The following is a 23858-nucleotide window of genomic DNA, read 5'->3' as shown; positions in this document are numbered from 1 at the left end:
AAATTACGAGCAGAATCTCTCTTTTTTTCTCTATCCTCTCTCTTTATATCTTACACACGCACACACACACACACACACACACACACACACACACTCACATTGAAGATCAGTCACGCTGAGCTCTGATTGCTGCCCACACAAAGTGATGCTGCCAAATCCAGTGGCATAAGTCGAAGTCCTTCAGATCCTTCTTCCCAGTGGCTTAAACATCCAACTGTTAGAAGTCTGTGTTCTGAGACTGTTGGCTACCATGGCAACAGAGGAACCTGTTGCTATATGGCAAGCATATATAATCCCAGTAGGTGGTGGGTCCTGAGGCTGAGATTGGAGGATCAGGAGTTCAAAGCTACTCTCTCAGCAATAGAGATTCACTAAGCATTTCAGTGAGACCCTGTCTCTAAATAAAACACAAAATACAGCTGGGGATATGGCTCAGTGGTTGAGTGCCCCTGAGTTTAACCCCCACCCCCCAAAAAGAAGGAATTTTAATCTGAAAATGTCATTAAATGTTATCAATAGGGATAAAGTTGTATTTTAACCTTGTGAAGTTTTCTCCTTTGATTCTTGATAAAGTTTTTTCCTTATCAGTTGGATTCTCTATTTCAGAGCAGGGGTCAAATCCAGGAAATGGTGTGAGAGGATTAATCTTTGTCCTACAAGATCCAGAGAATGCACTCATCAAGCTACTCATACTTCCTAGGGAAGAAATGACTTGTGGAGGAAGGGCTTGGGTCACTCAGAAGATCTGACACCATATTGAGAGCTTCATTTAGCACTGAAAGATCAAAACCATTTCCACCTCTGGAATTCTGGTAATGAGGTTTACAGCACTGATTCAAGTCCCAATCACAAAGAATCATCTGTTCACTGGAATTACAAGGCAATGAAGGTCTGCTGAACATTTTGCCACTGCCATAGTGACCTGCTGTCATTTCTCCTAGGGATGCACAGCTGGACCTCCTCTGGGGGCTGATAACAGGCACTTTTTCTTTCAAGGTACTGGACAACCAGGGATGATGAGCGGCTTCCCTGAGGTGAAAAAAGTGATCCCAACTCAGGGCCAGCAGGACTCGGACGCCCTGACCACGCAGGAGAGCAGCGGCCTATGGGCAGTGCCCCTAGGCTGGCGAAGGAGACCCACCAGACCAAGCTGGCGACTAGCAGCACCAGGATGCTGTGCCCCAGCTGCACTGGGTGCGCAAACTTCAGCAGCCCCAAGAAGCTCAGCACCAACAACCACCTTCCAGCTGCCGCCACCGCCTGGGGGCGTGGGCGGGGGCACAGCCCTGTCTCCACAGGCCAAGACCACCACTGCCACACCAAGAAGTCCTCCAGGTAGCAGTAGGCAGGCAGCACCAGTTCCCTCCAGGAGCTGCCCCTCTGGCCAGGGCCAGCCCTGCTAGGTCCACGTCAGGAAGCAGGTGAGGAAGATGATCTTCAAATGCACTTTCCCAAAGATGACCAAGAAAATCTTCCAGAAGGAAGAATTTCATCTATTCATTTTACAGTCATCTGGTCCGGTGAAGCGATGGATCAGGACCAGACTCTGCGCTGGATCACCAGGACTTCACAACAAACCCAGACCTCCTTAAATAGTGTAAGATTCAAGTTCTTGCAGCCAGCTAGATTTCCCTGGGTGAAATCCAATCTACACTTTTAACCCTTTTGCAGTGGGAGCACATTGGCCATGCTCACCTCACCACTGCCGCTCTTGTCAACTGCTTTAGGCCTGGGTTTGGGGATTTATTTTCTGTTTTGCAGTTGTTGTTGCTGTTATTAGGGGTTTGGGGGTGCACGAAGGTTCAGTGTGGGTTGGATTGGGGTGGTGGTTGATCGTGAAATGCTTTTTTTAAAAAGGCGGGGAGGAGGGCACAGGAGGGCAGGTGGCAAGGAAAGAGAATGTGTCCACAGGATGGGAAAGTTCAAGGTTACAGCCCCCAGAACACTTCCGCAGGATTGAGGAGTGGTGATCCCAGGATGAACCTTGCAGGGAGCTGACTTCTCATGAGCAAGGGGGACAGTGATCAAGTGAGGGTGGCCATGAGCGAGTAGGCGGGGTGGCAGGGCACTCTCGGAGAGAGCCGGCTGGGGGCGGGATGGGTGCGGGAATGGAGAGCTGGAGATGAGGTAGGGGACTGAAGCGCAGATCTCTTGGGCGGAAGAGGTAACTCCCCGGTGATCCAGGCTATAGCTGCTGCCATAGCTGCCCTCGCCGGCCCCACAGTGCCCGCCTGCCCATCCTGCACCAAGTCTGACCCGGCCAAGCTAAGAGGCGGGGATGGCTGCTGCAGCTGTTGCCACTGCTACCTACTGCTGCTGCAACCGCCATCATCCACAGCCCAGGGGTATCTAAAGGATCTCCAGAAAAAAACCAAAGGGTAAATCTTGCTCTCCTGCTTGTCTCTAAACTCCTCTCTTTTCTGCTCTGGGCTCTTTTTCCCCCCTCCCTCTCTTGCTTCTGTTGTTGCAAAACTTGGAAGTTGAAAACTTCCACCCTCTGGGCCCCGCTAGAGCTAAAGAAATATTATAATCTCAATGCACTTTTTCGGGATAGGAGTAATAAAATACCCAAACTGAATTTTTCATTGGGTTTGACAGCAAACTGAGCTGGGAGAAAAATCAATATTTGATTTTATATTCTTAGAAGCAAAAAAAAAGGGGGGGGGAATGAAAAAAACTGAACCGAGAGCATAAAGGACTTATGAAACACCATCAAGCAGGTCACTATGATGCATTATAAAAATTCAAGAAGAAGGAGGGACAGAGAAAAGAAGAAATACTGTCTAAAACCTTAACAAATTTAAGAAAAGGCATGGCCCTGTAAATCCAAGGGCTCAGTAAAGTGTGTGTTAAACCCAAAGAAACTCATATACCAAGATACATTATTATCAAAGCTTCAAAAGTCAAAGAGAGAATCCAAAAGTAGCAAGAGAAAAACAATTCATTACATACAAAGGGCTCCTAATAATTTTATCAGTAGATTTCTCCAATAATAAGAAGAAATCTTGTAAGCCAGAGACAATGGGATAATGTATTTGATGTACCGAAAGAAAAATTGTTAACTGAGAATTCTGTACCTGGCAAAACTGTCTTTCAAAAATGAGGAAGAAATTAAAACATTGTCAGATATACAAAAATGGGGGAAGTTCATTACCATTTTATCTTTCCCATAAGAAATTATAAAGGAAGCCTGGTAGGTAGAAATATAAAAAGGTGCTAGGCAGTAACTTGAAATAAAAATGCAAAGTTGTCCAGTAAAAGTAATAATTATATGGACAAATATATAAAGCAGCCTTTTTTGTTATTTTAGTTTGTAACTCCACTTTTTAAAATCTTACATAGGATTTGAAACATAAAATGCATACATATACTTATAAATCTATGTTAATAACTACACAATATATAAAGATATAATTTGTGATACCCATAACTTAAAGTTTGGGAATAAAGCTAGAAAATGGAAGTGTTATGTGTAATTAAGTTAGTATCAGTTTAAAATAATTTTCTGAAATTTTAAGATGCTATATTTAATCTCCATAATAACAGAAAAGAAAATATCTATTAAAACACACACACACACACACACACACACACACAGAGAATGAAACCCAAACATGTCACTGCAAAAACACTAAACATAAAACAGGATGGAACTGGAAGAAACGAGTGATTAAAAAAAAGCTATAACCGATACAGAAAACATATTTAAAAGCAATAGTAAGTCCTTCTCTATCAACATTTTAACTGTAAATGGATTAAATTCTTCAAATAAAGACAGAGATTGGTAGAATGAGGAAAAAACTTGATCCAACTATATGCTATCTACAAGAGACACATTTTAGATTTATGGGCAAATATAGGTTGAAAGATAAAGAACACAAAAAGTTATTCCATACAAATAGCAACAAAAATGGAGTAGGGGTAGCTATACTAATATCAGACAAAATAGACCATAATCCAAAAACTATTAGTAAGATACAAAGGACATCATATAATGATTAAATTGTGAATTTTCCAAAAGATATGACAATTATAAACATATATGCATCAAACATTAGTGCTCCAATATATATGAACATTAACTAAACTAAAAGGAAAAAATGACTGTTGCGCAATAACACCCAAACAAACAAACAAAATATACACTTTTCTCAATTGCATAAGGAACATTCTTTAGGACAAACCATATGTGAGGCTGAAAAACATTCCCTGAGACTTTTTTTAAAAAAGACTGAAAATATGGAAAGTATCTTTTCTGATCAAAATGGAATGCAACTAGGAGTTGACATTAGAAATACTGGCAATCCGGACTGGGGATGTAGCTCAAGAGGTAGTGCGCTTACCTGGCATGTGTTGGGCAGTGGGTTCGATCCTCAGCACCACATAAAAATAAAATAAAGATGTTGTGTTCACCAAAAAAAAAATAAATATTAAAAAATTCTCTCTCTCTCTCTCTCTCTCTCTCTCTCTCTCTCTCTCTCTCTCAAAAAAGAAATACTGGAAATCTACAAAAATGTAAGAATTAAATAGTATAGATCAAACAACCAATAAGTCATAGCAAAAAAATTAGAAAATGTATTGGGTCAATGAAAATACAACATAGAAAAACTTACAGGATGAGGTGAAAACAATTTTGAGAGAAACTTGTAGCTATCAACAGTAAATTTTTAAAAGGAGGGAAAATAGCAAATCAGTAACATAGCTTTACAACTAAAGGAATTTTAAGAGAAACATAAGCCCAAAGGCAGCAAAAGGAAAAAATAAAGGTGAAAGTGGAAATAAATAAAATATAGAAAAAAAAGAGAAAAATCAATAACCAAGAGTCAACTCTTGAAAAAGATAAATTAAAAAAATATTAACAAATTTTTAGGTAAATTTACTGAAAGAAATATAGAAGATATAAATAACTAAACCTGTAAATACAAAGAAGGAATTATTACTGATTTTAGAGAAATAAGAAGGATCACAAGAGAGTAATATAAACAATCATACACCAAAAATTGGATAAACTAGATAATATGGACAAATACATAGAAATGTAAAAACTAACAAGACTGAAACATGAAGAATCAAAAAGATCCTAGTAGACCTAAAACAGTAAGGACATGAATCAGTAACTGAAAATCTCTCAACAACAACAACAAAAACCTTCTGGACTAGATCACTTTACTGGTGAATTACTACCAAATATTTAAAGAATGAACACCAATCCTTCACAAATATTCTCAAAAATTTTAATAAGAAGGAACATTTACTAAATCATTGGTGAATCCTGCATTACCATTAGCATAACACCAAAGTCAAATAGGAAGAAGAGGAGGAGGAGGAGGAGGGAGGAGGAGGAGGAGGAGGGGGGAGGAGGAGGAGGGGGGAGGAGGAGGGAGGAGGAGGAGGAGGGAGGAGGAGGGAGGAGGAGGAGGGAGGAGGGGGAAGGAGGAGGAGGAGGGAGGAGGGGGGAGGAGGAGGAGGAGGAGGAGGGAAGCAGAAGGAAGGGAGGAGGAAGAGGAAAGGAGGAGGGAGGAGGAGGAGGAGGAGGAGGAAGAAAGGGAAGAAAATGGCAAACCAATATCCCAATGGTCACTGTTGCAAAAATCCTCAATGAAACAGTAGGAACCTGATTTTTAAAAGCATATTAAAATTACGATATGCCATAGGTGATATGCTTCTCGTATACTAGGATAGTTCAACATATGAAAATCAACCAATGAAAAACATCATATTAACAGAATAAAGAAAAAATAAACACATGGTCATTTAAATTGCTGCAATGGTATTTGACTCAGCCATAAAGAATTAAATTGAATCATTTGCTGGTAAATGGATGGAACAGAGAACATCATGCTAAGTGAAATAAGCCAGACTCAGAAAGCCAAGGGTCAAATGCATTTCATCCAAGATGCAGAAGCTAAAGAGATATAAGGAAGTAAAAAGGGGAAGGGAGGAGATCTCATGAAAATAAAAGAACACTAGAATGAAGGTTGGGAATCCAGGGGGAGGAAGGAAGGATGGGAAAGGGGAGGAAGTGTAGCATAAAATTGATCAAACTATGCTATAGGCATGTGTGAATATTTAAAAAAATAAATTCCATTTTTTGTATGTCTATACTGCAACAATTTAAAAACAATAAATTAATGGAAGAAATATCAATAGAATAGAGGAAGGGTTTGGTGGAGGGAGGAGGGAAAGGAAAGGGAAATGCTAGGGATTGAAATGGAGTAAATTATATTGTATATATGTATGGATGTGTCAAAATGAACCCACTATTACATACAACTAATATATTAAAAATTGATACAGAAAGAGCATTTGAAAAAGTTCAATTCTGTCTCAAAAAAAAAAAAAAAAAACACTCTACAGACTACACACAGATGAAAATTACCTCAGCATAAAAAAGGCATATGTGAAAAGCCCATAGCTTTCATCATACTGGGTGGAAATACTGAAAAATTCTCCCCTAATAGGAGGACTACAACAATGCCCACTTTCACTTCTGCTTAACATATTAACATTAAAATATTACTGTAATATTACATATTACAGCAGTAAGGCAAAATAAATAAACAAATAAATGAATAAATAAAAGAAATAAAAGGCTGGAAAGAAATAAAATTACCACTGTTTATGTATAACTTTTTTATATGTAGAACACCCTAAAGTGCGCACCACGCGCGCATGCATGTCCGAGCTATTCCATCCCCAGCTACAAAATGTGTGTGTGGGGGGGGGGGCGGTGGTGGGAGGTGGTGGATGTTAGAATGAATTGAGCAAAGTTTCAAGAAATAAAACCAGCAAGCAAAAATCACATTGGTTCCCTGCCTGGCCTCCGCCTCTTCCTTGGCCTCCACCTCCCTCTGCTGGGCGATTGCCGCAACTGCCCCTCCCTGGCCTCAGGAGCAGACGCTGAGGCGCTGTGGCCACCGCCCAAACTTGTTGCGCAGGAGGCTGGATCCCAAAGAAAGAAACCAGAATGAGTTATGCAGAAAAGCCTGATGAAATCAGGAAAGATGAGTGGATGGAAAGGATCAACAACCGACACTCCCAGTGGAAAGACGTGAATCGCCTCATCATTAACTATTTGGTCACGGAAGTCTTTAAGGAAGCAGCAGAGAACTGTCCCATGGAATCTGGGATTGAACCCAGCATGGATCCGGATACTTTTGATGAGAGAAGCAAGATTCAGGAGATGATTCTGAAGGCTTAGATTTTGGAGGCCACCGCATTGATTGACAGTCCCGTCCGGAGCTCTTGGACACAAACCGGTACCTTTACTTTCATCTGCAGCAACAGCACGTACTTAACTAAGCTGATCCTCCAGCGACAGATCTAGGTGGTGCTAGAGGAGGAGAGCAGGGCTAAGAGAGCAGAGTGCCTCAAAGAGATGGAGCGCATGCTGGCCCTGCTGGCCCTCTATAGCCCTGAGGAGTCATGCTTCGGAGACCTCCTTCACAATGCAAAAGCAAAAGGTTTGGAGTGAGGTTAACCAAGCCGTTCTATATTATGAAAATCGCGAGTCAACACCCAAGATGACAAAATTACAGAAACTTGTTATTTTAGGCTCAGAACGAGCTGGACCAGAAGAAAGTAAAATATCCCAAAATGACAGACCTTAGCAAAGGTGTGATCCAGGAGCCCAAGGAGAGCTTTGCAAGCCAACCCCACACTGTCCAGTGCACAGGACTCACCTTCCTTCAGCAGGAACCAAAGATTTTCACTGCAGCAGGAACATTTTCCCCTCTTGTGATTTGTTTGTTTATTTGTTTGACTCAGCATCTTTCTTAAAAGGAAAATGATCCTTTTAAATTCTGGAAGCCCCACAGTGAAGGGCGCTTTCTAGGCTGTCTGTCTGTGCACTTGTTGTGTCCCACCTCCACACCTTGGGTCACTTTCAGGGAGCTCCTGTGTCTGGCTGCCATAGGGGCTGGGTTCCTAGGGCTGCTGTTATAACCAGGCCTCCCTGGAGGGACAAGAAGAGCACCCATCACTCTTACTTTCTGCTGGCTTGTAGGCAGACAATTCCTTTGTAATTTTCCTAAGTCTTGGCAGGATTTCATCTTCCAGTTTTTTCTCACTCCATGTTTTTCATTTGTTTTTGTTTTTGTCTTCTCTAGGAAAAACTATATATAAATTTATAAATCCTAAAAATATAAGTTGTATTTCATACATTAACAATGAGCAATCTAAAAGGAAATAAGAAATTAAGAAAACAATTCTATTTACAGATAGGACAAAGAGAATAAAATACTTGAGCATAAACTAAATTAAGGATATGAGAGACTTATATACTGGAAACTATAAAAGATTATTGAAATTAAAGAACACACAAATAAATGGAAAACATCCCATGTTCATAAATTGAAGGATTTAATATGGGTAAGATTTCAATATTGCCAAAAGTGATCTACATATTAAATGTAATTTCTATCAAATCCTCAATGCTTTTATTAGTTAGTTATAGTTATACATAATATTGGGATCCATATTGTTATAATCATATGAGACTGGAATATAATTTGCTCCAATTCCATCCTCCATACTTCCCCTTTCCCTCCCCTCCTACTATCCCATTCATTACCTTTACTGGCATTTATTTATTTACAGTTCTTTTTAAATTAATGGTTTATAGATTACACATAAGGGTGAAACTCACTGTATTCATATGTGCAATTAGCATAGTTTGGTCAACTACATTCCACAATTCCTCCCTTTTCCCATCTCTCCTTCTCTACTCCAGTGGCTTCCTGTACTCCCTCCCTACACTCCACTGATCTCTTTTCTATTTTCATGGGATCCCCCTTTCCTCTTTTTTCCTTATTTTGGACTAGCTTCTTCATATGAGAGAAAATATTTAACTCTTTATTTACTGAGTTGGAATTATTTCATTTAGCACTATGCTGTTAAGTTCCATCCATTTACCAGCAAATGCCATAATTTCTTTCTTCTTAATGGCTGAGTAAAACTCCATTGTGTATATGCTACATTTTCTGTATCCATTGCTCTGTCAATGGGCACCTGGGCTATTTCCATAACTTGGCTATTATGAGTTGTGTTGCTGTAAACATTGATTTGGCTGTATCAATATAGTATGCTCATTTTATTTCTTATCATAAATACTCAAGAGTGGGATAGCTTGTTAGAGTCTGTAAACAAGTCTGGATGGCGCCTGGCATTTTGCCAGAGGGAGTGGTTTGTGAAGTAAAACCAGCAAGCCATTAAGTGTGGAGATTCTTTATTGGTTGACTGCTGTATTGAGTTTATGCTAATTAAGGTAAACTGTGTGGAATGTATAAATACCTCTCTTGTCCTACAATAAACGGCTCCCACACCTGCTGTATCAACCTATGCAAGTTCCTCGTCACCCCCCCCCCCGTTTTTTTGCTGCAGCCGGACTGCAGCAATAGCTGGGTTACATGTGAAAAATGGTATGGTAGTTCCTTAAACAATTGAGCAGAACTATCTATCATATGACCCAGCAATTCTGTTTCTCCAAAATACCTCTAAAGAATTAAAAACATGAGCTCAAACAGATGCTTGTACCTCCATGTTTACAGCAGTGAAATGACATATGTTTCCACTGATGGATAAAGAGATAAAATGTGTTATATCTGGATAGTGAAATATTCTTCAACCTTAAAAGGGAAAGAAATTTCAATGCATACTACAACATGGATGAGCCTATGAAAAATGCCAAGTGAAATAATCCAGTAACAAAAGAGAAATGAGATGTCTAGAATAGTAAATGCAAAAATAGAAAGTAGAAAGGTAGGAGAAAGGGGAATGAGATTATTGTTGTATGGGTTCAGTGAACTTAATTATCAGTGAACTGCACACAAAAAATGGTTAGAAGGATATGTTTTATTCAGTATTTGTTTTACAAAACAAACAAAAAAAATTACCCAGAATACAATACAAGGGGACAATACAATAGAAAATATAAAAGCCAAGTTAAAAGATATGGAGAGAATTAAATGACTAGCTTTCTTACAGAATAATTCATGATTATTTGTGACCTAATCTTTAAGGCTGACATCTGGAAATTATATTCTCCATACTTGTTGCAATACTGGCTTCAGAAACTAGAAGATAGGAGAAAGGGATATACCAGGATATTTCTCCTCTCTCTTCTCTGAGTTTTGTGGTAGTGTCTCCATCAATGACTGTGTGTCCTCTATCATACCTCTTATAGGATAGAAACATAGTGTTTTTAGATACCCTCCACTTCTAAGTTCTGGTCAGGCTATTTTCTTGTTGTTCTCTATAGTTCTAGGAAAGCTGATAGTTTTTTGCTGTTTCTAAATTTTAACTTTTCTCATTATCTCCTATTTGGCTTTTAGACGCACCAAAACATTTGTAACTAGTTCCCTGTATTGAATTCCTTTTGTCAAATTGCCTGGCTTTAACTCTCTTTTCCTGACTGCCTAAGTCAAACACACATCTCATCTAAGTTTGAGAGGAGAGAGACTAGAGAATGGAAAAAAAGCCATTAGTAATGGCTGAGTTTTCCCAAATAAATTCAAGGTATAAACATTCAAATTTAGGAAGCTCAAATAGTATTATTAAAAGAAAATCCCTGGGGCGGGGGTGGGGAGTAAACCATCAGAATGAAACATGATGATGATGAGGAGCTCTTAACACCAACTCACCAAAGGTGGGGGGCAGAAATTAGTAACCATAGGAGATTTATGAGAGATACACATAAAACTTACAGAGGAATATTGGAAATGAAATAAGAGGATAGGAGAAACGGAGATACCAGGATGTTAGTATATTAGTATTTACTATAGAAATACTAATGAAAGAAAATGGATTAATATTGGACAAGATATGTTTTAAGATAAATATTTATTAGCAGTAAAATGGGTCACTATATGCAATGAAGACTTAATCCACCAAAAAATGTAAAAGTCCAAAACTAATCAAAATATATAAAATATGTAAAAGTAAAAATGAAAGAAAAGGCAAAGTGGAGAAATTCAGTTTTATTGGAAATGTTTAGTGTACTTCCTCAGTGGTGTCATTCAGGTGGTGGCATGGATACTGCAGGCCAAATTTGTTGTGATAATCAGGAGCAGAAAGTAGGCAGAAAGATTTGAAAAACTTGCAGTTTGGCCAGAAAATTGGGAGGAAAACTGGAACTAAGAAGGTGTGGTTGTTAAAGGGAATATGGTTATTAAACAAAATACACACTAAAAGAATGCTAATTACTTCACCCAGAAACAATTGGAAAGATGGCTTGAGGGCATCTTATGCTTAAGGGGTAAAAGTAAAAATTTCTTTGAGAAGACACAATGGGGGAACCTGGCTTACACAGGGGGTCCTAGGAAGTTGTTATGCCTTGCTCAGCCACCCATGCACTCAAAGACTGTTGCAGCCATGGTCCCAGGAGGCTTCACTACTGCTCCAGATGGTGGTAGACTTTGGTGTCAATCATGTGGCCCTAGCTCTGCAGGAATGTAGGATGCTGCAGTTAGGAAGTCATGGAGTCTTTCACTGAGATTTCAAAGGAAGACATTAGAGGCCAGGCAAAGTACAGCAAAGACAGAGTCTTTATGGGTCACCACTGCAAGGGCAATGTGTGAAGATGTGAGAAGGAAAACAAAGCTGCATTAGAGACTCCCAAGATTAAGATATGCCAATAACATGGAACATCTGCCTAGGAAAGCTGAGAAAATCCAGCAGACACAAGCCAAGTGAGAGGCTATGTAGGCTGCAACCAGCAAAGTTATAGGGGCTGAACTACTCAAGCCATTTGGAGAGAACATTGTGATGTAATGTGCTCCAGATGCTGGACTTGGAGCTACAGGACTTGAACTAGCAATCCTCCGGTTTCAGGAGATTATCATTCCAGAGAAATTTTCTCCATCTTTAAAAAGTAGCATTATAGAAAATTTAAAAATTGAAAAAAAACCTTTTGAATTATTAGATCAATATTTTAAGTGCTAGAATAAAAGTAGGAGTAAATGTTATAGCTGTAAAATGGAATAATAAATCATGACCAAGCAAATATTTAGAGTTGATATAAGTATCCCCTAAGTTTTTTGAAGAAGTGCTTTGTAAATTGTAATATAGGATTATTTTCCTCCACATTTTAAAGGATGAAGTTTGGCTTATAGTTTGGACCACATAATTAGTTGTTCAGTTTAGTAAGGAATATTTCCAGAGTTAAAAAGATACAAATGCAGATGCCTGAAGGAACAAGGGAGGTGAAACACATGAGTGAAACAGGTCGTGATGAAATAATTCAGGGAGTGGAAGCCTTGTGGCACAGTGGAGTGAGTATGCCTCCTGAAAAGTGGGCAACCCATCCTAGGTTTTTCAAGAAAAGCTTGGACTCTGGGAATTTATGCAAATTTCACTGATTTGAAAATGTTGATAAGTAAACTGATTCTCATGTAAACAAGTTTTAAGTTCAAATTCAGCTTTTAAAGTAACCTATGATTTTTACACAAGGCTTTGTATTCTTATCAAATAATGTCCAAAAAACAAACATCTATGTTTGATTACCCTCAGATATAGGAACAATGGATAAAGACAATGGCCAGCATTGTTCTGTTGGCTTACTGTATTCTAGGCACCCAGTGTGCTTATAGCTCTGTATTCATTATGCCAGTTGATACTTATAAGAAAATTTTAAGGAAAGTTATTATTGTAACCCATAATTTCAGAAAGAAGAAAGAGTGTTGAAAAGTACGTAAGGTCCTAATATGAGTCAAGACACAAACCAGGTCAAAGTCCACAGTAAATATTAGGTGTTTAGTAATAGATGATTACAGTTTAGTTTAAAAGAGCAATTCTTTCTATTCTGAGGTTCCTGATTCCCTATCTGTCCCCAAATTGATAATAGTCTTATGTGACTTAGTTTAAAAGCCTAATAGAAAACTATTTCCTATTATCAAAAAGAGAGTTTGCTAGAATCATCTTTCAAATTATCAAATCATATAAACTAATTAAGGGGTCACTGTAAGAAGAAAAGTTAGAAAATACAATGCAAATTATTTTTAATATTTATTTTTAGTTATAATTTGACACAATATCTTTACTTTATTTATTTTTATGTAGTGCTGAGGATCCTACCCAGAGCCCCACATGTGCTAGACAAGCACTCAACCACTGAGTCACAACACCAGCTCCAATGCAGAAATTATTAAAATGACAAATATTTTACATCAAATCTTTATATGTTACACAAAGCACTACATATCCTAAAGTATATTTAAGCTTTAAAATATTTGTTTGACAAAACTATTAGTAGCAATTTATGGACCTTCAAATATTTTTGATTTAATAGATAAAGGATATTTTCAAAGAATGTAAGCACCAAAATATTGTGCTGAAAAGACAGTTGAAAAAGGAAGTGCAGGATGATGCTATTACATTTTGCGATGTGACCAAAATCTCTTCCAATAGATACGTGTACTAAGGACATATTAAAGATCATCAAATTGAGTCTCTTACATTGCATTTTTGTCCTCAAGAATAATAATAAAAAGGGACCAAGAAAGATGAGAGTAATTTTTCACAAGCTAGACATCACATCAATATATTCATAAAGAATATACATTGAAAGCTTATACATTACTAAATCTTCTCATTTAAAAAAACTATCTTTAATAATGTATTAAAAATCAATACAGCATGAACAACATACACCCGCATTCATCTGTCAAAACTCAGAACTTAGGCTCTGCCAAATCCATTTTTAGAAAATGCATGAACTTTATCAACCCACCTTTAGCAAAGCTTGAAAATATAATGTTCAGATACCAAAACACAGAATACATGTCTAAGGCTGCAGCTGGAGTCCTGGGCCTGTAACACACAACAATATCACAAAACAAAAAACCATTATAAGGATCTGAATTTAAACACTTTAGGCAAGAACAGCAGACTGTAACTCATTCTTCAGGTTTAGCACTTTTACACAAGGAATACAAAGCTCCTAATTCCCCTAAAATAACTTTAAAGCTACTGGACTAATATGAGTTACAAAAATTCTTGAGAGTTTGGACTCCTGGACAATCAGTTAATTCACCAAACTACAGAAACCACAAGAAAAACCCATGAAAATACTTTGGATTTTCACACACACACACATGCCCTTTTTTAAAGTTAGTGTCATTAAAACAGCTATGTCAAGGTTTACAAGCCCGTTTCCATCCTAAAAATCACAACTGCTTTTAAAAATTTTCAAAGGGGGATTTTAGCAAGGTGTGTATACAAAGCCCTGGAGAAGAGAACAGGGCAGCTGGTGAACAAGCTGAGATGGACTCTATTTCAGGCAAGATCTCTCTCTCTCTCTCTCTCTCTCTCTCTCTCTCTCTCTCTCTCTCTCTCATCTCTCTCGTAAGGATCGCATTCTTAAAAGGAAAATTCCTTTATAGACGCTTTGATGAGACAGGGACCTCAGCTCCTAGAGAAATCACCTTTCAATACAATTTGGGGACTTGGAATGAGCTGTAGGCGGCTGCGCATGCCACAGAACCTCACCAAGCAGAACAGGGCAGGGGCACATTAGCTCTCCAGTTCACCCCTCCAGGACCACTCAATTGCTCCCTCTTATTCTCTCCTTAAAGTCAGCTCTCAGAGCCCTCTGTATCCCCAAAGGTTCTTGGCGTCTATGTTGGAGGCTATGCGGCCAGGTGCTCTCTGAGCCCGGGGTTCCAGACACAAGTCCCCAGCGCCTGAGGTTCAGCACCACTTCCCTGCCACTGCCCCCCGCGGGTCCCAGGCGCTGCCCCAACCCTTACCTGGGCACGAAGCTTGGCACTCCTTAGTCCCTAGTGTTCTCTGGTGGCAGGCGCTCCTTGGAGGCAGGCGGCTGGGTAGCCCAAAGCGTGATTGCCTTGGTAGAAATGGGACCTGGCCGCCTGCCGTGGGCGGGGCGGAGGTGGAAGGGAAGAGTGGATAGGACTCACCTTTGTGAAAGGCGCCCGTTAGGTCCCTGGACCACTGTCCCTATCCCAGATTTTTCAAACTCAAGGTCAAAATGTTTTATAATATGAAGTTACTTATGTTTTCATGAAGGTTTTAAATATTATTTGTAGCACATTATTTTCAAGTAATTGAAAACAAAGCTGTGTTGAGGGTATGTCAGGAACTCCCTTAGTATGGGTGGTAGAAATTATTATCATTCACAATATAGAACAATTTGCAATCTGTATCATCACAGAGCTTTCATGTAGTTGATATGTGTTCGGTTAGGTAGCTCCATTTTCCAAACACAAAGCCACTTGTACAGCAAGTAATTTCCTTTATTTTTAGAACTTTTCTCCTTGTGATAAAGCAGCTTTATCACAATCAATGGCCAGTGAAGACTTTTAATATACTTGAGCCCACAATTAATTTAAATAAGAAAAAAGTTGTGCCTTGAGAAACAACTTTACAAGTTCAATAAATCTAATCTGTTTTCCTTCAAGAGTAAGACTGGTTGTTAAATCAATCCTATAATTAATTTTCACTTTCCAGCATAAAACATTTCTTGCTCTAAACAAGTGGATGGCAGTTTATATCCATGGTGTGTCTGTGTAAAATGGACTGATGATCCCCCACTGATGTCAATCCAGAACTCTTCTCCCCTAACTACTACAGGAGAATAGTTGCTAGTACTGCTGATGTTTTACAGCAAGAAACTGGAAATAAGGTAATTTCAGGTTGAAAACAGAACTGAAATGCCTGAATACCATGATATAGTCCTAGAAAATGTTATAGCTTCAGAAGAAAATCCTGAAAGGCCCTTCTAAATATGACACAATTTATTGAATCAGTTTCCAACTTTGTTTACAGCTCTGAAAATGATAGTTAAATAAAATAAAACAATATTTAAAATTGGTAATTTATATGGGCTAGGGTTATAGCTCATTGGAAGAGCTCTTGTCTCGCACATGTAAGGCACTGGGTTCGATCTTCTGCACCACATAAAAATAAATATTTTGTGTCCATCAAATAAATTGGCAATTTATAGAAAAATAAGGAAGTATTAAGTCCAAAAATGAAGTCATATACATATTTATATGTACTTTACCTAAATACTCTGGCTATTATTGTAAAAATAAAAATTCCTACAACTAAAGAAGAATCCTTTTCCTGATATTTGAGCTGTCATAATTAAAGGAATAATCTTTTTTACATGACTTGTGTGGAGAAATATAGCATGAGTGAATGAAACTAATACATATATGATTAAGCATTTTATTTATAAACATTTTTTAGTTGTTGACATTTATTTTTATGTAGTACAGAGAATCAAACCCAGGGCCTCACACATGCTCTGCCACTGAGCCACAACCCCAGCCCATGATTATGTTTTATTAACTACTAATACTAATGTGAAAAGAAAGTGAGCATATCTCCATTATCAAAGAAATACATGCCAAAAATAGATAACCAATAACAATTAGACCTGAATTATTTTCTAATGTTCTATTCATTACAGGGATTCTTTGATTCTATAGGGTTTTACCAAAGGCCTGAAATATTTCCTAGCATTTGATCAGCATCTACTCTTCTACAATAGAGGAAATGGGTATGGTAGAATTTTGCTGAAATGAGTTAAATTCATATATTCAGGGATATCAATATTATTCAAATATGCTATGGACCTGAGAGCACTGATACTGAGTAAAAGGATCATGTTAAAAAAAATTGAGGCCTGGGGTTGTGACTCAGCAATAGAGCACTCACCTAGAACTATGAGGTCCTAGGTTTGATCCAGCTCAAAGCCTCTGGGTTTGGAGGCCATTCAAGATCTCTGCAGCTCAGATACTACAGATGCTACCAGAGAGTGGGATAGGATAGTCAAAGAGGAGGGGGATTCCCCAAGAGAACCAGAAGTGGATCTCTGCCCCACTTCAGGCCTTTCTCCACTAGGAAACATTCTGCACAGTGGTGAGCTGCCAGACAGGATCTTATAAACACCTGTGCTTGCAGTCAGAGAGCTGCTCACTGCAAACATCACTTGAAGTTGTTTCTTTGTTTCAGAAACAGCTCTTTTGAAAAGATCTGGAAGAACCAGCTTAAAGCAGCCAAAGATAGCAGCTTCTCTTCTAGGTGATCCAAGTGACCTAGGGTAAGCTTGGCTCACTCTAATTCATTATAATGCTAAGTTCTCTGCCCTAAATGAAACATATCTGCCATTTGTTTGATTTGCTTTGGTTTGGTACTGAGAATAGAAGCCAGGGGTGCTTTACCACTGAGCTACATCCCCAGACCTTTTGTTTTTGTAGTAGAGATTTCTCAGAACAAAGGAAAGGCTATCAGTATCACTGTGAGCCTTCCACAACTCAGTTGTAACATTTTTGCTACTTTGTAGTATAGAATTAGAATGCCCAAACAAGTATGTGTATTATCTCATATGGGAGACCAAGAACTAGTATGTAAAAGGAAACTAATAAGAATATCTGTGGCTATGACTCCCTACACCGAATGCTCAGTCTTTACATAAGAATCCACTGAGGCTGTATCTACACAAATAAACACTGCTTCCTGCTGATAATCCTGGTGTCCCCTGTCTCTGTGTGAGAATCCCATGCAACATTTTATTTTGAGGCAGGATATCACTAAGTTTCTGAGATCCTTGCTCAGTTATGATCCTCCTGCCTTAGCCTACAGAAGAACTAGGATTACAAGTGTGCACCATCATGTGACCATCTGCCATTTTTAAACATGCCATGTATGAAAAAGCATGACCTTGGACTGCACATGGGAAGGAATGTGCCCACCTCTATGGGCCATAACAGGTCTCACTAGCACAAACATGCATAGGTCCCCAGTAACATCCCCAGGCTCCTTTGTTCCAGGACATACTTCTTAGACACTTCTCCAGTGCTCTACTTACTTGTTCTGAATAATGACCCTTCCTCACTGTTCTCTCATGGCTGTGCTTATAGCTTTGACTCCCTAAGGCATAAAACCCCCTGATTGTTTAACAAGTTTCCTAAATTAGAAAAATAACAGACGGATCCAGTCAAGGTGCACTAATGAGGTTTTTTTTCAGTATTTTTTAGCCCCATCCAGGAGACAAACCTGCCATTATGGATCCTACTGGACAGGTGAGGAAAGGAGTGTTGGAAGAAGACCTCTGCAGCCTGTAGGATGAGGCCTACTCCATACCAGAAGTGGCTCAGCCCACTCTTTTGTCCACTCAATCTGGTTGCACTGCCTGCCCTCCAGTAAATTAGCATCCTTTGAAAGCCACACGACTGGGATTAGGTACACCTTGCCTTTGTCCTGGAGGGGCCACGGAACCATGGCAGCTGGAGGTAGAAGTGGTTCATGACACCCTCCCCTGGGCTGACACCATGGGCCCTTTTACCAGACACTTTAAGCCCCTCCAAGTCCTTGATCTTCAAGCCTGGGTCTGCCAAACAGTGCCCCTCAGATATTCATCCTCTCATCAACCATGCAACCAGCGTGGCATTGGGTGCACACCGCTGGGAGCACATGCCATAACCTACTGATCAGGCTAGCAGGATTGGTGGAATGGTAGCTCTGGAAAGTGTCACATTATCTAAAGGGCCACTGGAGGGGCAGAGGCTGGGCCTTAGCTGACAAATCATGTCCACCTTCCAAAACTTAGCCTCTTACTTTGCACAAACCTGACCATGTACTGGAGCCTGAGAGCAGGAATGATTAAGAACTATCAGTCTGTACAGAACCAGAAGGACAAGAGCAACCTAGAAACCTCCCACCTGTGTCTTCAGCTAGGTGACTTGACATGAATCTGGATGAGAGGGCCACAAATGTGCTGCCATGTGATGGTCTTGCCCTGGAGATGTGGCCCTATGGCTCCAGGCACTCCTCACATCTGTACAGGCTCTGGCATTAAGGGTAGGGGACCACAGAAAATCTCACTGGCCATAGGGTGCCCCCTCCCATCACCCATAGCGTTTCTCACACAGTGCCTCTAGGGCCTACCCATCCCTGTCCACCTCAGACCCTTCTCTACCTGCTGCTCTGTGAGGTTAGTCTAAGGCACTGTGGCTTTTATCGTGGCCAGAGAGGAGGGGTACACATACTCAGGTAGCCCTCAAGGGTGTGGAGAGGAGGGCTATTCTGCATTCAGGGTAGGCAGCAGAGGTGCTGGGTAGAGGCTACAGTTTGCCAGATCCTGAGCTGTGTACCTTGGACCTGGGCTACATGGCATCTCTGCTACAGAGAACTTGCAGCTTACTCTGTGGCCTGTTCAGCATCACCATATGCTAGGCCATTGGTCCTAGTGTTACCATTGTTTACCCCAATGCTTCCCCAATGTTGAAGTATAACATCAGAGAAGCATGCTGAGGCAAGTTTAGAGTAGAAAGTAGAGGCTTTATTAAAGGACAGCAGAAAAGACTTCTCCCAGAGGAAGAAGGGAACCCAAGAGATGGAATCCAAGGGAGGGCAATGTCTTCCCCTTTTTATAGCTAAAGACTTCATTTAGCTTTCCCGGAATTCCTGTCCTTTGTTCTGTTATTTTTCAGTGATTGAATGTAGGTGGGAAGGCCCAAAGGGTGGGGCACAGGTGGGCCAAAGGAGTAATCTGGTCAGGAAGGGCTTTGGGGTTAACATCTTCTGTTTGCTGGGAGCTGTTTCATTAACATTTCTTTGGGATGGGCTCTGGGCTTTGGATACATTAACATTTCAAGAGTTGTTCTGCTTTTCTATGACTCCATTCTCAACATGGCCTACATTTTTTATTTTGCTATATTAGACTCCATTTACCTAACTACACTAACTACCTATCTTTAAATCTGGCTTCATTCCCCCCTCTAATCGAGTGGTCCATGATAGAAGTCTTATTGAGGAGTAACATGCTGGAGGACCATTTGATTGATGGGTGGTCTATAAGAGAAACAAGAAATCATTAGTACTGGAACTAGATTGATGCAACAATAAATTACACAGCACAGGAATATGCCAATGAGTATGACAAAGATAGAGACTAACAATGTTTTCTACCATGAAGTACCACAGAAACAGGAGCTAAGATATTATTCCCATGACAAGGGTGGTGAGGACATAGCTTCTATCTGAGCAAGTAAATCTTTAAGAATATTTGTCACATTGCCAGAATTGTCAGGGATGTAAACACAACATTCATTTTTAATAGTGGCACAGGTACCACCTTGAGCTTCAGTTAGGACATCTAAACCCATCTGATTTTGTAAGATGGCCTTCCTCATAAGTGTTATTTCAGTTTTAAGGAGAGAGATAACTTTCCTTAACATCATGGAGGGCAGTTTGAGTATAAAATTGTTTAAAGTCTCTATATGCCACATTACATCTTCTAAATCAATTTGTGGGATAAACAGTGAAGCAAGATGATCATACCAATTAAACACAGATCATCCCCATCTATGTTTGTGATTGGGGAGTTTTGCTGGCTGCTTTATATTTGAGGTCCATTTCCCCTGCATCCATGTGTATACTCAATAGCATATCTTCCTATCCAGCCTGTGAGAAAAGATTGTGCTTCTATGGTGTCATTTAATGTCACCACAGCATATCCAGCTTTGTGTTCTCCTTGTTCCATAAAGGAACTCCAATCTATAAACATGGTGAGGTCTGGATTGGATTGGGGAAGGTTTTAAAGGTCCTTCTGGGCTGAGTAATTTATAGCTAGGACTTGTTGGAAGTCATTTTCAGGATTTCCCTGTAATTTCTCTGGGAGGAAAGTAGCTGGGTTTAAATTAGAGCAAGTCCTTATTTGAGTAACAGGTCCTTCTAAAAGTAGGGTTTGATATTTTAGAAGGTGATTGTCTGAGAGCCATAGTTCACCTTTTGTACTTAAAATTCCTGAGAGATTATGGGAGGTGTAGACTATAAGGTCTCTTTCCAGGGTGATTTTAATTGCCTCAGGGACTACCAAGGCCACAACTGCTACTACCCTCAAACAATGAGCCCATCCTCAAGACACTAGATCAAGCTCCTTACTGAGATAAGCTACTGGGTTTTGAGCAGGTCTCTTCTTTTGTGTGACCACTCCTAGGGCTATTCCTCCTCTTTCAGTAACAAATAGGTTGAATTTTTGTTCAGTGTGTAAGCTGAGGGGAGGGGCTTGGAGTAAGACCCCTTTCAATGCCTTAAAGGCTTTACTCTGTTCTGGTTCCCATATCAGGGAAGTTTTTCCTTGGCATAGTGTCTCTTTGAGTAGGCTACAGATAGGCTTAGCTATTTCGCCCATATTCAGGGATCCAAAGCCTACAGTATCCAGTTATCCCTAGGAAACCTGTAAGTTGTCTTATGGTTTGAGGTAGAGGATATTGTCCTATAGGGGTTATTCTTTCTGGCCCTAGCTTGCAAGTTCCTTGAGACAGCTGTAATCCTAAATATTGAACTTGTTTTTGGCATAATTGAGCTTTTTTCTTTGAGACTTTATAACCCTTATAAGCTAAGAAGTTTTAAAGTTCTTTAGTAGCTTTTTGACATTCCTTTTGAGTAGAGGCACACAAAAGAATGTCACCTACATATTGTAGGACAGTCAGAGACATTTTATCTCTGAACTCTGTTAAATCCTTAGCTAGGGTTTGGCCAAAAAAATGAGAGCTATCTCTAAATCCTTGGGGCAATACTGTCCAAGTTAGTTGAGATCCACTATCTGGTTCCACAAAGGCAAACAGATATTGTGATTGGGATTCTAAGAGTATACAGAAAAAGGCATATTTTAAGTCTATCACAATAAACCAAACAGTGGCTGCTGGAATCTCAGATAACAGAGTGTATGCTTTAGGAACCAAAAGGTGGAGAGGAACAACTGCTTCATTAATTATTCTCAGGTCCTAAACTAGTTGCCATTCTCCATTGGGTTTTTGAATTCCTAAAATGGGTGTGTTACATGGGGTGTTGCAGGGCACTAAAAGTTTCTGTCTTTTGAGATTCTGAATGATCTTCAATAAGCCCTTTTTGCCTCTGGGTATAGGGATATTGTCTCTGATGTGGAAAGTCAGGAGGGTCTTTTAATATTATTTTGATTGGAACTGCACTTTTTGCCTGTCCAATTTTGCATTCAGTAGCCCACACTTCAGGGTTTATATTACATTCTAATAAAGGCAAACATAATGGTCCTCAAGGTCCCAAATTCATTTTAATGGATGTCTGAAGTTTTGAAAGTAAGTCCCTTCCCAATAGAGGAGTAGGACATCCTGGGACTATCAGAAATTCATGAGAAAACATCACCCTATCCCACTCACAACTCAGAGGGGGAGTAAACTTTCTGGTGATCGGCCATCCAGACACTCCTTGTATGGTTACAGTATTAGAGGAAAGAGGTCCAGGGTAAGAGGTGAGCACAGAATAACTGGCACCAGCATCTAAGAGGAAGTTGACCTTTCAGCTCCCTGGGGAGAAGCATACCTGGGGATCATATGCCTTGATAGGAGTTACAGGAGCCAGAATTGAGTTCAGGCCCTGTCAGGATTGTGTGGAGGAGTCTGGCTTCAAGGACCTACACCCCTGAAGACAGTCACTCTTTCAGTAATTGCCTTGATATTTAGGGCAGGGATTTTGAGGTGGTTGCTTGGCTCTTGGGCAATCTCATTTGAAATATCCTTCCTCTCCACAATGGAAACAAGTCCCTTTTGTGGATTGAGGAGCATTTCATCTTCCTCCTTCAACCTGGGAGCTTACTCTTCTAAGAGCAAATACCAGTGCTTCAGTTGAGATTCCTAAATGGTCCAGAAAACCCATTTCTCACCTTGCTTCACCAAGGGTATTTATGGTCCCCTTTTGCAAAGTGCTAGGGTCTCAGTTTACCCTGTGCCAAGCCCCTGGGAAGATTCAGACTTAAGGGCCTTACTGATTTTCTCCCTGCCACTATAAACCCACAGCAAAGAGAATCACACACTCCTCTTGCTGCCTTTGTTCTGTAGACTAAAGGAACCTCCTGAGGGTAAAGGAAAGCATCTGGCTGTAAGGTAGTGCTTCCTATCAGAGAGACTACCAGAAGAGTTGATTTTAAAAATGTCTCCCTCTAGAAGCTTAAAGAGAATACAGCACATTTTAAACATCGGAGCAGTAAAACAGACTAGTGAAAGTTGCCTATGCACCTTAGAGAACCTGGGCAGCTTTTACTAATTATCCGATGCCTCTCACAGCCCTACAACCTGAATTGCTAACATTTCTGATGTACAAAGGAAGGGGAGCATCCAGGAGGGAATGGATGCAGGGTTGGGAGTATTGCTAGCCCACATGGAGGCAAATGTGATTGGGGCTTTCCCTCAGTGCCATTCATCTACCAATCAACCTAGATACCCCTTAGGGCTGTCCAGAGGGGCCTCAAGAGAAAGGAACCTTAGGAATATGTCTGATTGTATCCCAGACTGGAATTCCACAGTTGTTCCAAACTCCTTCCTCTACCTCCATGTATCCAAGGCAGATCCTGATTAGAGACACTGTGTACATGTGAATCGCTCTCCCGGCCCAGACAGAAAAGTGGGGGAAGAGGCTTTGGCAGAACCCTACATGCCTGCTCTGTATTGAACAGGTGATTGAGAGCTGCCTAGGCCAGGAAATCTCTCACCCTAGTCTCTTAACAATGCCAAAAAATGACATATATATGGATTCAGATTTGGTTAAATTACGATTCATTTGTTTGTATTATTGTCATATAGTTTCAAAATACACACTAATGTCACATAGAAATATCAACTTTATTTGGTTTTCAAAATTGGAGGTTTTAAGGTATTTTACATATTTTTTTTGCCGGATAACTTTCAGAAAAACAATTTAAACATACTAAAATTTTAATGGGGGAATATTATTCATAAAACTGAGATAAATAGCTTTATTTGTAATTATGAGTGTTATTTACACACATAGTGTGTATAATGGAGCATTTTATGTCCTCTGTAAAATTTTGTTTTGTGATAAGTTGTACATATTTCCCT

General features: G+C 39.9%; 1 pseudogene; it reads left to right on the top strand.

Moving 5' to 3' along the window:
* Nucleotides 1-6686: 6686 nt before the first annotated feature.
* On the top strand, nucleotides 6687-8060 carry LOC101963109 (glucose-induced degradation protein 8 homolog pseudogene; annotated as a pseudogene).
* Nucleotides 8061-23858: the final 15798 nt, after the last annotated feature.

Source organism: Ictidomys tridecemlineatus, chromosome 10 (genome assembly GCF_052094955.1).
Source record: "Ictidomys tridecemlineatus isolate mIctTri1 chromosome 10, mIctTri1.hap1, whole genome shotgun sequence".
In the NCBI taxonomy this organism is placed as follows: Eukaryota; Metazoa; Chordata; class Mammalia; order Rodentia; family Sciuridae; genus Ictidomys; species Ictidomys tridecemlineatus.
The sequence above is the reverse complement of the archived record's forward strand: the minus strand, read 5'-3'. Positions and strand labels throughout refer to the sequence as shown.